General features: G+C 36.4%; 1 long non-coding RNA gene and 1 pseudogene across 3 annotated transcripts; both read right to left on the bottom strand.

Annotated features, from left to right (window-relative positions):
• Positions 1 to 517: 517 nt before the first annotated feature.
• LOC143658388 (UAP56-interacting factor pseudogene) lies at positions 518 to 3031 on the bottom strand (annotated as a pseudogene).
• Positions 3032 to 3121: 90 nt separating this feature from the next.
• LOC143660104 (uncharacterized) lies at positions 3122 to 13228 on the bottom strand. 3 transcript variants are annotated; one of them, XR_013163851.1, is made up of 3 exons: positions 12498 to 13228; positions 10355 to 10405; positions 3122 to 3136 (listed from the first exon to the last, which is right to left on the bottom strand). It is a non-coding gene; the product is annotated as an uncharacterized LOC143660104 (long non-coding RNA). The 3 variants fall into 3 exon arrangements; XR_013163852.1 differs by lacking the exon at positions 3122 to 3136 and adding an exon at positions 3846 to 3897; XR_013163850.1 differs by lacking the exon at positions 3122 to 3136 and adding an exon at positions 4218 to 4253.
• Between the last annotated feature and the right edge of the window lies 1 nt (position 13229).

Genomic DNA, 13229 nt, shown 5'->3' with positions numbered 1-13229 from the left:
CAGTTTTCTCTGCTAGTTTTCTCTCCAGGCTTCTTGCTGCATGAAGCTCCCCTAGGGGCATTTACTTCATCTCCAGAGGTCTCTGGCTGCACGGGCTCTCAGGGTAATTGTGGCTCTAAAAGGGACTCTCTCCAAAAATATGTCCTTTTTTAAAGGATTTCAGTAAACTAATCAAGATCCACCTGGAATGGGTGGAGTCACATCTCCATCTAATGAAAGGTTAACACCCACAGTTAGGGGACTCATATCTCTGTGGAGATAATCTAATCAAAAGATTCCAACCTACATTATTGAATAGGGATTAATCCACATGATGGGTTAGGATTAAAACATGACTTTTCTAGGGTCTATAAATCCTTTAAGATCAGCACAGAGCTTCTCCACCACGGCACATCAGATAACTTTGCAAATATACATTTATAGCTTCAGAACACTAACATCTTAAATTGAGACTACTGCCTAGAGCCACATTTCTTGTTAAAAGTTTGTTGCTAAAGATTTACATAGTGGGGGGATTAATTTAACATTACCTAAAAAATGAACTAAGTTCCAGATATTCCCATGAATCTTAAAACCCCAAACTCAAATTCTAATGAAAAAAAAAATTTTTAATCTCTACTCAAGAAAAGACACACATATCAACAATACTACAGGATAAATGTCAACAACAAAAGAACTTTTATTTCTGAAGACAAAGATTTACCATGGCATAGGACATAAGATACTAAATACCACAGTCATAAGAACAATCTATTTCTATCTTTCAGGCTCCCTTCTGCTGCACGAGGAACCAAAGAAGACAAATAGAGAACTGCTCTGTCTGGACCAACCATGAAATCTTTAAGACCAGATAGGTATATTCCTAGTCGTTCTTTCAGGACATTATTTTATACATTTTTTTTTACCTGTGGCTTAGCCTTTATTCTTTTTATTTTTTTATTTTAACATTTGTTCCCCCTATTATTTATTTTTATTCCATATGTTTTACTTGTCTGTTGATAAGGGAGATAAAAGGAGCATCAGACACAAGGTTTTCATAATCACACAGTCACATTGTGAAAGCTATATCATTAGACAATCATTTTCAAGAAATATGGCTACTGGAACACAGCTCCCTCCAGTCTCTCCATTACATTTTGGCTAACAAGGTGATATCTATTTAATGCATAAGAATAACCTCCAGGATAACCTCTCAAATCTGTTTGGAATCTCTCAGCAATTGACACTTTATTTTGTCTCATTTCACTCCTCCCTCTTTCAGTTGACTCAGAAATCTCTCGATGCTGAGTCTCAGCTCATTCTAGGACTTCTGTCCCACATTGCCAGGAAGGTCCACACCTCTGGGAGTCATGTCCCACATAGACAGGGGGAGGGCAGTGAGTTTGCTTGTTGTGTGGGCTGGAGAGAGAGGCCACATCTGAGCAACAAAAGAGGTTCTCTTGGGGTGACTCTTAGGCCTAATTTTAAGTAGGCTTGACCTATCTTTTTGTGGGGTTAAGTTTCATATGAACAAACCCCATGATTGGGGGCTCAGCCTATAGCTTTGGTTGTCCTCACTGCTTGTGAGAATATCAAGAATTCAACTTGGGGAAGTTGAATTTGTCCCCTTTTCTCACCACTCCCCAAAGGGGACTGTGCAAATACTTTTTTATTCACTGTTCAAATCACTCTGGGATTTATTGGGGCATCACTCTGGACAAACCAACAAAATCTCATGCCCTACTCAAAGTTCCATGTACTTATGGTGTTCAATTAAGCTGTCTACATTTGTTTTTTAAAAACTTCCAAAACAAAAATAATATTTAGCCTTGTGAATATTTTGAAATAAAGTTTCTTGAATTTTGGTGATGAACTCTTCATGCAATTAAACTTTTCACATAGAATTGTCCCTCAAAAGTCTATCTGACATGGGATCTACCCCATTGTCATAAAGGAGCTTCCTTCTTTGTTCAATGTGAGTATGGCACTTTATCCCTTCAGGATCCCAAATCACTCATTCAAAGCCATCTCTCTCTGTTTTCCAACACTATTTATGTCCAATAGTGGGGGGGGGGGGGGACAGTTTTAGGAACTTACTTTATATCAGATTGCTCCCTTTTTACAAGAATAAGGATACATCAGTACAAATTAATTATGGTTTCTGAGTTACTGGGGCACTGTGCTGCTCCACAATTATCCATGGATACAGCTAAAATTCCTCCATTTGTGGTGGAAGTTTGCCACTGACAAGTCGTCTTTGCTACTACATTGTCTAGCAGTTCTGTGCTAAACTGGGCCTGAACCTTCAGGCCTCTTTTGAAAAGTTGCCTGACAAGTGCTTTTCTAATGGTTTAATTTATTCCTGCTCCTGATAAAATTGTCTGGAATGTTATTTTTTCTGTTTAACTGATTAAGTCTATTGAGAAGTACAACTGGTTTCCTCTGCACTTCATTTTGTCTCAGATTTGCCTCCTTTTTAAAAAAATATTTTTATTATAAACAATGAACAAACATACAAACATTCTTGACATGGTTACAATCAATGGCTCACAATATCATCACATAGTTGTATATTCATCACCATGACCATTTATTTCGAACATTTGCATCTCTCCAACAAAAGAAAGAAAAAAGAAAAAACTCATACATGCCATACCCCTTACCCCTCCCTCTCATTGACCACTAGTATTTCAATCTACTCATTTTAACCTTTGTTCCCCCTATTATTTGTTTATTTCTCAGCCATATTTTTTGTTCATCTGTCCATACTGTAGATAAAAGAAGCATCAGACACAAAGTTTATACAATCACATAGTCACATTGCAAAAGCTTTATCATTATACAATCATCAGGTTTGCCTTCCTTTTTAACAGTGGAAAATATTGCTCTATATTCTTGCTAGTTAGTGGTAGTCAATTCATAGGACTAATTCCTTTTTGAATTCCAGTTGCAAAACCAGTGATAACCCCATAATGATGTTTATTTCCAGGCATTACTCTTTCTCCACAGCTCAGACTATTTTTACCAAAACCTGTTTTGTTGGATTCCTCATCATTGCCTCATTCTAAATTGCCAGGTATCATTTGCTGAGTCTTCTGTTCAATTTTGGAAAATTCTGCATCTTTCCTTCCTTTTGATTCAGCTGGAATCTGTCATCCTAAAATGTAATCCAAAGGTTTTCATTGCTGAGGGTTTTCAGCTGTGACAACAGAGTTTGTAGTGGTTCCCACCAACCAGTACCAAATTTATTCATGACTGCAGACCTTGCACTGGAACTGGGTCCAGGGCCTGCTACTGCCCACTCATGAACACAGGCTAGCTGCATCACCCATTGTGCATTTTGAAGAATGATTAAATACTATCTTCTTCAGCCTGTAAAATGCTAATAGATTGGTAGTGCCTGGGAGCCTAAAATCCTGTAATGTCCTTGTTAGACAGTGACTCCACATAGAATGCAGTTGTTGGAGCCATTGGCTGCTTGTCTTGGTTAAGGCTCTAGTGACTTCAGAACCAGAGGAATCTGTTATCCATGACATTATTCACAAAGTCCAGTCTGTCTTACAATTTTGTAATAGCTAATTTCAACATGCCTGTCAGAATTTACAACTTAGGTTCCTATTTCTGATAATGTGTGATTTTTGACCACTTCTGATGCTTTTCCAAGACAGTGTTGCTGTTTCCTAAAGGCAGTGTGCTGGTTTGAAAGGATGTATGTACCCCAGAAAAGCCAAGTTTTAATCCTAACCCCATTTTGTAAAGGCAGCCCTTTCTTCTAACTCCTATTCAGCATTGTATGCTTGAAACTCTAATTAGATCATCTCCCTGGAGATGTGATTTAATCAAGAGTGGTTATTAAGCTGTATTGGGTTGAGGCGTGTCTCCATCCATTTGGGTGGATCTTGATTAGTTTCTGGAGTCCTATAAAAGAGGAAACATTTTTGAGAATGAGAGATTCGGAGAGAGCAGAGAATGCCGCAGCACCACGAAGCAGAGAGTCCATGAGCCAGCGACCTTTGGAGAACACTGCCTGTTCCAGTTTGCTAGCTGCCAGAATGCAATATACCAGAAACGGAATGGCTTTTAAAAAGGAGAGTTTAATGAGTTGCTAGTTTACAGTTCCACGAGAAAATGTCCCAATTAAAACAAGACTATAGAGATGTCCAATCTAAGGCATCCAGGGAAAGATATCTTGGTTCATGAAGGCCGATGAAGTTCAGGGTTTCTCTCTCAAATGGAAAGGCAGATGGCAAACATGGTCAGAGTTTCTCTCTCATCTGGAAAGGCACACAGCAAACACAGTCAGGGTCTATCTCTCAGCTGGAAGGGCATATGGCAAACAGGGCGTCATCTGCTAGCTTCCTCTCCAGCTTGCCAGGTGGCATTTTCCTTCATTGTCTCCAAAAGTTGCTGGCTTGTGGACTCTTTGCTTCATGGTGCTGTGGCATTCTCTGCTCTCTCAGAGTCTCCCCTATTCTCCAAAATGTTTCCTTTTATAGAATTCCAGTAAACTAATCAAAACTCACCCAAATGGGTGGAGATACATCTCCACCTAATCCACCTTAACAACCACTCTTGATTGAGTCATATCTCCAGGGAGATGATCTAATTAGTTTCAAACATACAGAACTGAATAGGGATTAGAAGAAATGGCTGCCTTTACAAAATGGGATTAGGATTAAACCATGGCTGTTCTAGGGTACATATATCCTTTCAAACCAGCATAGGCAGGGATTCCATTTTTTCACTCATGTATTTTGAAAAGAGAGTGCAAAAAGGGAGTGCAAAGTTCCTTTTGACCTTTCTTTTTTTTTTTTTTTTACTTACTCTGCATTTTGAAAACATATGGAATGTATTTAACATTACACTAGCATTTGTGAGTATAGAAATAGAACTTGGGTCACATTTATCATGTTTCTCTCCCAAGCCTATTCCAAAGCCAACATATCATTCTGCCATCTCTTAATAATAATAGAACTACTCATTAAGGAATAACTTTCTGAAAATTTGTCTAACCAAATCCTCTTCAATCTTGACCAGTGTTTCAGTTTCTATGGCTGCCGTAACAAATTACCACAAACTTAGTGGCTTATAATAAGACAAATTTATTTACATTTCTGGAGGTCAAAGACCAAAACCAGTTTTTTTTTTTTTTTTTTTTTTGGCTAGAGTCAAGGGGTCTACAGGGCTAATTACTTCTGGAGGCTCTAGAGAAATCGTTTCCTTGCCTTTCACAGCTTCTAGAGGACTCCTGCATTCCTTGGCTCATATCCTCTTCCTCGAATTACTCCAACTTCTTCTTTCCATGGCCACATCTCCTGCCTCCCACTCTTATAAGGTCCCTTGTGATTCCATCAGGCCCTCCTAGATAACCCCAGATAATTATCCTATCTCAAGATCTTTAATCACACCCACAAAGGCCCTTTTGCTAAATAAGGTAACATTCACAGATTCAGTGGATTAGGATGTGGATATTTTGGGGGGCCATTTTTTCATCTTAACATAGCCAGTTCCTTAGATATGGCACTGTCTGTGACCCTGTTAACTGAGTGTGATGAAAACAGAAGTCTGGCACAAAGCCTGGCCTTAGTTGGCCCTCAATTTGTGTTAAAAGCCCTGATAAATACTTTGTTTTTTAAACAACTTCAGTTTTATGTTTTTTTTCCCATTAATATTGCCTGTTAATCTTGTGGATTTTCCTTGCTGTCCATCTGAGAAGTCTAATCAGCCAACGAGAGTGCAGATCTTAACTCTCCTGCTTGCTTAGCTTTAACCAACTCAAGTCTTGGTTTCCTCATTTGTGAAACAGCGAATGTTACTACATGGATCCAAGGCAGTGTATGTGAAAGAGAGAGGGCAGCTGATCCCCAGCTTGTGTAGTATAAGGGAAAGGGCTGCAGAAGGATCAGGGGGGTCAGAAGGGGTGTGTATCAGAAAGAGTGGGCTGATTCCCCAGACTGTGGTAAGATGAGTCTGGGAGCCTCTTCTCTCTCCTTCCCCAGCTAAAGGGTCTCAAGATCTTGACCATCCTTAGGAGGGAGCCTGAGCCAGGAGATGTCAGCTGGGCTTCAATAGGCCTTTCCTCATTAAATGGCTGTCCCTGTTCTTTGATGGTGAATGAATGAAAGACCTGGAGTATCTTTCCTTCCAGGGCCCATACCAAGACTCTGGGCATCTAAGGGAGGGCTTCCAGGCTGTCCAGGAGAATCTTCTGTCTTGCCTGGTACCATTCCCTTCTCACCCCGTCTCTTTACTTTAGAGTCTTATTCTAGCAAAATCACTAAGCCAGTGATGCTTTTAAATTGGTTTTTATTTCTGCTGCTATAGGAAGATGACCAAATGAATTGATCATTTTGACACTATCAAAAGAAATTCATGCATATACAATCATACCCGAAGATATCCTTTAGGAAGCTTACAACTGTACCTTTCTATAGAGTGAAACAATTACAAATTCATGATTGTTTATATTGAACATTATCTGAATATTTCAAGAAACTTTTGGTGACTAAAAGGAACTCTAATGTTACTTTATTTCCAAAATCTATTATGTTTATTAGCACTAAAATAGTTCTTATTTTTACCTTGGGTGTCTGAGGCTAGAAGAATGATCATTGCATTATACCTTGATATTTAGTTAGTTTTGTGGTAGCAAAGCACTCTGGTCTCTCTCCTTTCAGATGATGTCATAGATTAACCCTGTCTCTATCACATTTCATCATGTCTCAAGAAATGAGGGATATGTGGGTGAGCTGCAAGTGGTTTAGGTGGCTACTGCAAGAGGGTTAACCACTGGAGTTGGGGAGCTAAGCAGGGTTACAGATATGAGTTTGAGGGATAGGAAGAGGCTTAATGCTAGGTTAAGGAGCTTGGACTCTATTCCATAAGTGATGGAAGATATTGATGTGACATGCTTATATTTGGGTTTTAGATCCTGCTGTTTTGTAGCAAATAGGCAATGAGAGCTGAATTAAGTTAATAGTAAAAAGCATACTAATATCAAGGATAACTGATTATATTGCACAATAATTAACATTTAGCAAATATAATAATACAAGTTAATAATAATTAACTTAAACTTAAGAGGCACTTAAAAATTTTTAATGAATAACAATTTTTAGGTAACTTGGTAATGATAAATAACGAGTTGTAATTGCAGTCCCCCTCACATTCCCCATCTCCTTTAAATTTCCTGGTGAAAGGGCAGTTTTCAAAATTGTCTTATTAATTTCTAATTTTGCTCCATTCTGGTAAGAAAATGTTCATGTTATTTTATTTATTCACTTATTTAATTAACTTTTAAATGTTATTTAATTTCAAACTTTCCTATCTGACTTTAGGCTTACTTGATTCTAAGGACTACTAGGTATATCACATTTAAATTTTCATGATAACTCCAAGAGGTACTGTTTAAACCCAATGAGCCCCAAACTGAAACTTAGAAAAGTTATTATCTAGGAAGTGGTAGAATGCAGATCTGATTTGTAAAGCTAATATTTTACATGTGGACGGTTAAGTACCAGAAAAGTCTTAGCTAACAACCCATTTTTGGCTTGGGAGACCAGGAAGACTGTGACATCATAACCAAGATACATTGGAATCATGGAAAGGACAATTTGAGAGATGTAAATTGGGGGAGTGGAATTATAATCTGGTTTTAGATGCTACATTTGAGATGCTTGAGAGATTTCCAGGTGGAGTAGTACACTAAACTGTTGCATCCTTAAATATGTTACTTGTGAATCTAACCAAGGTGGAATATCAAACTTTATTTTCAAAATTAAAATATGTGAATTTCAAAATAAAATATGTGAATGACTTGTGAAATTTTTTTCAGCTACAGTTTAAGGCAGGGTAAATTCTTTTTTTTTTTTGCAAAGGAAGGTGTGGTGGTTTGAAGCTGTATAGACCCCAGAAGAATATGTTCTTAAAGTTAATCCATTCCTGTGTGTGTGTGGACCCATTGTAAGTAGAATCTTTTGGTGAGGTTACTTTGTGACCCACTTCATTCAGTGTGGGTCACAAGTCAAGTAACCTCATTCTTAATCCTCTTACTGGAGTTCTTTATAAAAGGATGAAATTCAGACAAAAAAAAAGTCACTGAAGCAAGAAGATGAAAGCAACAGAACCCAGAAGAGAAGGGAGAGAGCAGCAGATACGACCATGTGGCTTGCCATGTAGCAGAAGAGTCCAGGATTGCTGGAAGCCTGTCTTTAGGTAGAAAGCATCATTTTGATGATGCCTTGATTTGGACATTTTCAGGTCTCAAAACTGTAAGCTAATAAATTCCCATAGTTAAATGTCAACACATTTTATGGTATCTGTTTTTTTTTTTTTTTTACATGGGCAGGCACTGGGAATCAAACCCAGGTCCTCTGACATGGCAGGCAAGCATTCTTACCTGCTGAGCCACCATGGCCCACCCTATGGTATCTGTTTTTGACAGCAAAGTAAACTAGAACAGGAAAGTTTTCCCATCCACAACTTCTCTCCTTAAAAATATCCTATCATGTAGCAAATTAATTAAGCCAGTCATTCAATAAAGATCTACTTTTTAGAGGCAAAGAATAGGAATCAATTCTCAACACCAAGGATCTAAAATTAGAGTGAAATCTGAACTAATTCAGTCATTTTTGTTAAAAACAAAACAAACACAAGAAACCCTTTACATTTCACAATTGCAATGAAAATTTTCCTTCTGAGGCGAAAAGAGAGGATTTTGGGAAAGATGGCCTAAAGAATGTTGTTGGGAAAATCCTCTCCAAAATCCTCGTTAAAATAGAATTACTGAGTGCATATGTAGAACGGTATGATTTCTAAATGTTGTGTTAATTTTTTTTTCTTTCTTTCCGTTAATAAAAAAAAAAATACATATGAAACAACCTTCTCTGTGATCATAGTATCAGCTTATAGCAGATTTTGGTAGAAATTTTTATGTCCTCCCTACTAATGGCTGAGGATTATGTAACTGAGAAATTAGGATTTAAAGGATGACTTTGATTGCTGAATCATTATATAAATATTCCTTTTTGCTTTCTGGTATATTGGAGTAGACAGAGGGAAATACCTGAAATTTTTGAATTATAATTCAGCTGCCTTGATCTCTGATAATGGTTGTATAGCCTTTATCTTGTGCCCTTGTGATTGTAAAAACCTTGTGACTTTCACTTGCACCCATTTATAAAGTTTTTTTGACTTTATAGTTTATGATCACTAAAGACAGCCCCTAATGTTTATTAATAAACAGTCCTGGGTCAGTCCAGAATGAATCCACCCCAAGTCCAAAGTTATCTTGATAACCGAGACTGGATCTATCCAAAATGGGCCCGCCTGACATGCGCAGTAGCTTAGACTTTAACCTATAAGTGACCTATACCTCATTATAATACTAAAAATCAAGCCCATCATCACATTAAGGCCATTTTCTTACATATGTTCTGTGGCTAAGCATGTAATCAATCTGCACATGCTCAATAATTAGATCACCTCTAATTACATCATCTGGAGCCATTATGCTCATTATCCTAAGACTTGCCCATGTTTTGATGCTATAAAACTTCCAAGATAACTGCAATTCATGGAGACAGATTTTAATGTATGCCTAGTAATAACTGTTTTCTCTCTTTGAAACCCTGGTGTCTCAGGAATTGGTCACTTGAGTGCATTAGGCAAAATAATCCACCGCCTTTGACTAGTAACAATTATAAATTCTTACTGATATATTTCTTCAAGTCCCTATCTTTTAGAAGTAATTACTGAGATATTGACAGATGTTACAATATGACTTCTTAGGTCTGGACATAGATGAAATAAGAATGGCCATGGTTGACCATTTTTGTAGCTAGGTGATGAGAATATAAAGTTTCACTGTACTCTACTTTCTACTTTTGTGTATGCTTGAAGTGTTCTTCAATATATATATTAGTAAAGATAAAGTATGAATTTTTTCAAACTTAGAAGTTAGAAGGAAATAGGCAATAATGTTAACATTTATCTTTGAGTGAAGGTACTAAAATGCTCTCTCCTCACATTTTTCTTTATTTCCTGTATTCTTCTATTTGAGAGCTCTTCCTTTTATAAAAGACAACAAAAAATATTTTTAAAATATCCTTATTAAACTGTTTCATATCTTTTTTTCCTAGCAGTGCCACTTTGTGTGTTAGGACTGGATGCATTCTATACATTATATGTCTACTGCTTTCTATCTTTCAGTCACACATTCTGACAGCTTTTTATGTGAAACCCAATTCTATCTTGCTCTTTCCTTTAAATCAGGATTCCCCCCTTAAGAGGCCCTGGACAAGCTACAAATTGAATCTCATTATCTAAGTAGAAAAAAAAAGGGCGGGTGATGGTGGCGCAGTGGTAGAGTTCTCACCTGCCATGATGGAGACCAGCGTTCGATTCCCAGTGCCTGCCCAGTAGTTTCCTTAAAAATAGATTGTAAGAAAAAAAAGAGGAATAATGCATGATTGATATTAATGAGGTGTGATGACCACCCGTAATTTGTGAATATTGTTTGGATTCTAGTAAGTTTTATTAAGAAATTGGTATTTATGAGACAACTAGAAACTTAATTATCAGATATATATCGGCATTAAGGCAGTATTGTCAATTTTTTTAAGGAGTGAAAATCTTTTCTAAAGTTGTGACACATTTTAGAGATGAAATGATATATCTTGGGTTTGTTTAAAAAATAACATGAAGGTTGGGAAGTGAGTGGGAATACATATAAAACAAGATTAGCCATGAGCTGGTAATTGTTGAAGCTGGTTGTTACCAGCATTTGGGTTCATTATAAGATTTTGTGTAATTTTTGTATATATTGAAATTTTTTATAATACAAAGTTTTTTTAAAAAAAGTATTTATATTTTTTGATCCAGCATTTCTATTTCTAGGAATTTATCATAAAGATATATCACATATGTACAAAATAATTTATGTCAAGGATATTTATTATAGAGTAATTTGAAAGAGCAAAAGATAATTAAATTGATAGGGTTAAATAAATTATAGAACACATTTATAATGGAATACTATGCAGCTGTTGAAAAAAGAATGAGGCAGGGCGGACCATGGTGGCTCAGCAGGCAGAGTTTTCGCCTGCCATGCCAGAGACCCGGGTTTGATTCCTGGCGCCTGCCCATGCAAAAAAAAAAAAGATAATAATAAAATAAAAGATGAGGTAGTTATGTATGTACTGATATGTACAATTTTCAAGATGTACAGATCACGTGAAAATAAAAATGTATGAAAATTTACTTCCATTTGTGTAAATTTTTTTATAAAGAGTATGTTATGTATGTATCTATGCTTATGCAAATATAAAAATCAGGAAGTACCTATAAGAACTTGACAGGGTAATGGAGTGGGAGAGGGCAGAGACAGTGTGGAGACTCACTTATGCCTGTACACCAAATTGCAACTTTAACATTTTTATTCTGTGCATGTGATTTAACTATCATGGTGACAATTTTTAATGTCAATAACCTTGACATTGAGCTCCTCCAACTGTATATCTTAATCATTAAACCACTGATAGAATACTGCTTCCTAATCCTCTGTAGACAATGGCACATGAAGAAAATGCAGGTATTTTTACTAAACACTCAGAATGAAGAACAAGATGGGCAGCATTAGAGTGCAACTGTCATCTGCCCCAGAAATGGCCTGGAGGGGATCAATTTTTTGAGATCCTGAGAGTCATTAATAAACCCTGATCCACATGTCACTGGGGTTGTATCAAGCTCTTTATCACATTATTGTGAATCAGAATTATAATATCAACATTCTGAAAACAATCGAAAAAAAGAGGTGAAGTTCCAGACATTCCATTTGAAATTAGCTTCTTAAATTGACTATTGGATTAAATTTGTAGACATTTATTTTCATAAATGACAATGATCTACCATTTTTTTCAGAGCTATCCTTGTCTAGTTTTATCATCAGTTCTTTATTTAACCTTGAAAATGAACTGCCAAGCTTCTGTTAGGACTTTTCTGGTCCTTGAAGATTTTAAACTGTTTTCGTTGAAGAAATAGAGCTTTCAAGACTTTTTAAGTCTTTCTAAAATCTAAAAATTGATTTATCAAGGTGTTCCATGTCTTGAATTTTGATATTTTTATAAAAAATCTACTTCCTTTGCATTTTCAATTATTTTAGATATTTAAAAATATCTCCAGCACCTTCCTCATTCATAATACTAAATGTGTGTTGCCTTTTTTCTGGATTAGATTTGTCAATAGCCTTTATATAGCCTGTGGATTAAGCCTACTATTTTGTTGTCCATTTTACTAATTTTTTCTTTTAGTTTTAAAATTTTTTATTATTATTATTTTTTGCATGGGCAGGCACCGGAAGTTGAACCTGGGTCTCTGGCACGCAGGCGAGAATTCTGCCTGCTGAGCCACCGTGGCCAGCCCTTTTACTTTTAATATGCTTTCTTACTATTGACTTTATTGTACATTGTAATTTTTGTTTAACTTTTAAAGTTGACTATTCATTTATTCAATATGCTTACCAAGTGACTGGCAATGATGAGGTGCTAGACAGCTATACTTGGTGAACAAAGCTCCTGCCTTCAATCTGTAGGTTCTGACCAGAGGACAGCTTTGGGCATACTGAACTGGTTTTTAAAAAAATTCTTTAAAACATTTTTTATTGTGAAATATGACATATATACAAAGAAAGGAAAGAAGCAAAATTTTAAAGTACACTTCAATGCATAGTTACAAATAGATTTCAGAGTTTATTATAAGCTACCATTCTACTATTTCAGATTTTCCTTTCTAGCTTTTCTAAAACACTGCAGGCTAGAAGAAATATCAATATAGTGATTCCTTAGTCATACACATTTGTTAAAACTCCTCGTTCTCTTTTGATCCCTCTCCCAATCTATAGGGATCTTTAAGTAATACCTGCATACAGAATTGGCTCTAATTTATAGAACTGTCATTCATTTCTAGCATGTAATTTTAGTTTTGATTTGTCTTTGAACTAAGTTATACTTAGATGGTTTTAGATTTCTAAATGGGCAGATCCCTTTTGGCTATTCTTAATTTATTTTTCTTTTCTTTCTCTCTCTTCCTCCCTTTCTCTTTTTCAAATAATTTACATATTTTTTTCTGAGTATTTAGGGAGAATTTATTTCTTCTAACATTTCCCCTCCACTTTCCTAGAGGTATCCCATAGCAATGAGCATCAGAAGGGCCTCATTCTTCCATCTTCTGGCCCCCCAAATTGTAGCTCTTGG

This window comes from Tamandua tetradactyla, chromosome 16 (assembly GCF_023851605.1).
Source record: "Tamandua tetradactyla isolate mTamTet1 chromosome 16, mTamTet1.pri, whole genome shotgun sequence".
NCBI lineage: Eukaryota > Metazoa > Chordata > Mammalia > Pilosa > Myrmecophagidae > Tamandua > Tamandua tetradactyla.
This window is presented reverse-complemented; position numbering and strand designations above follow the sequence as displayed.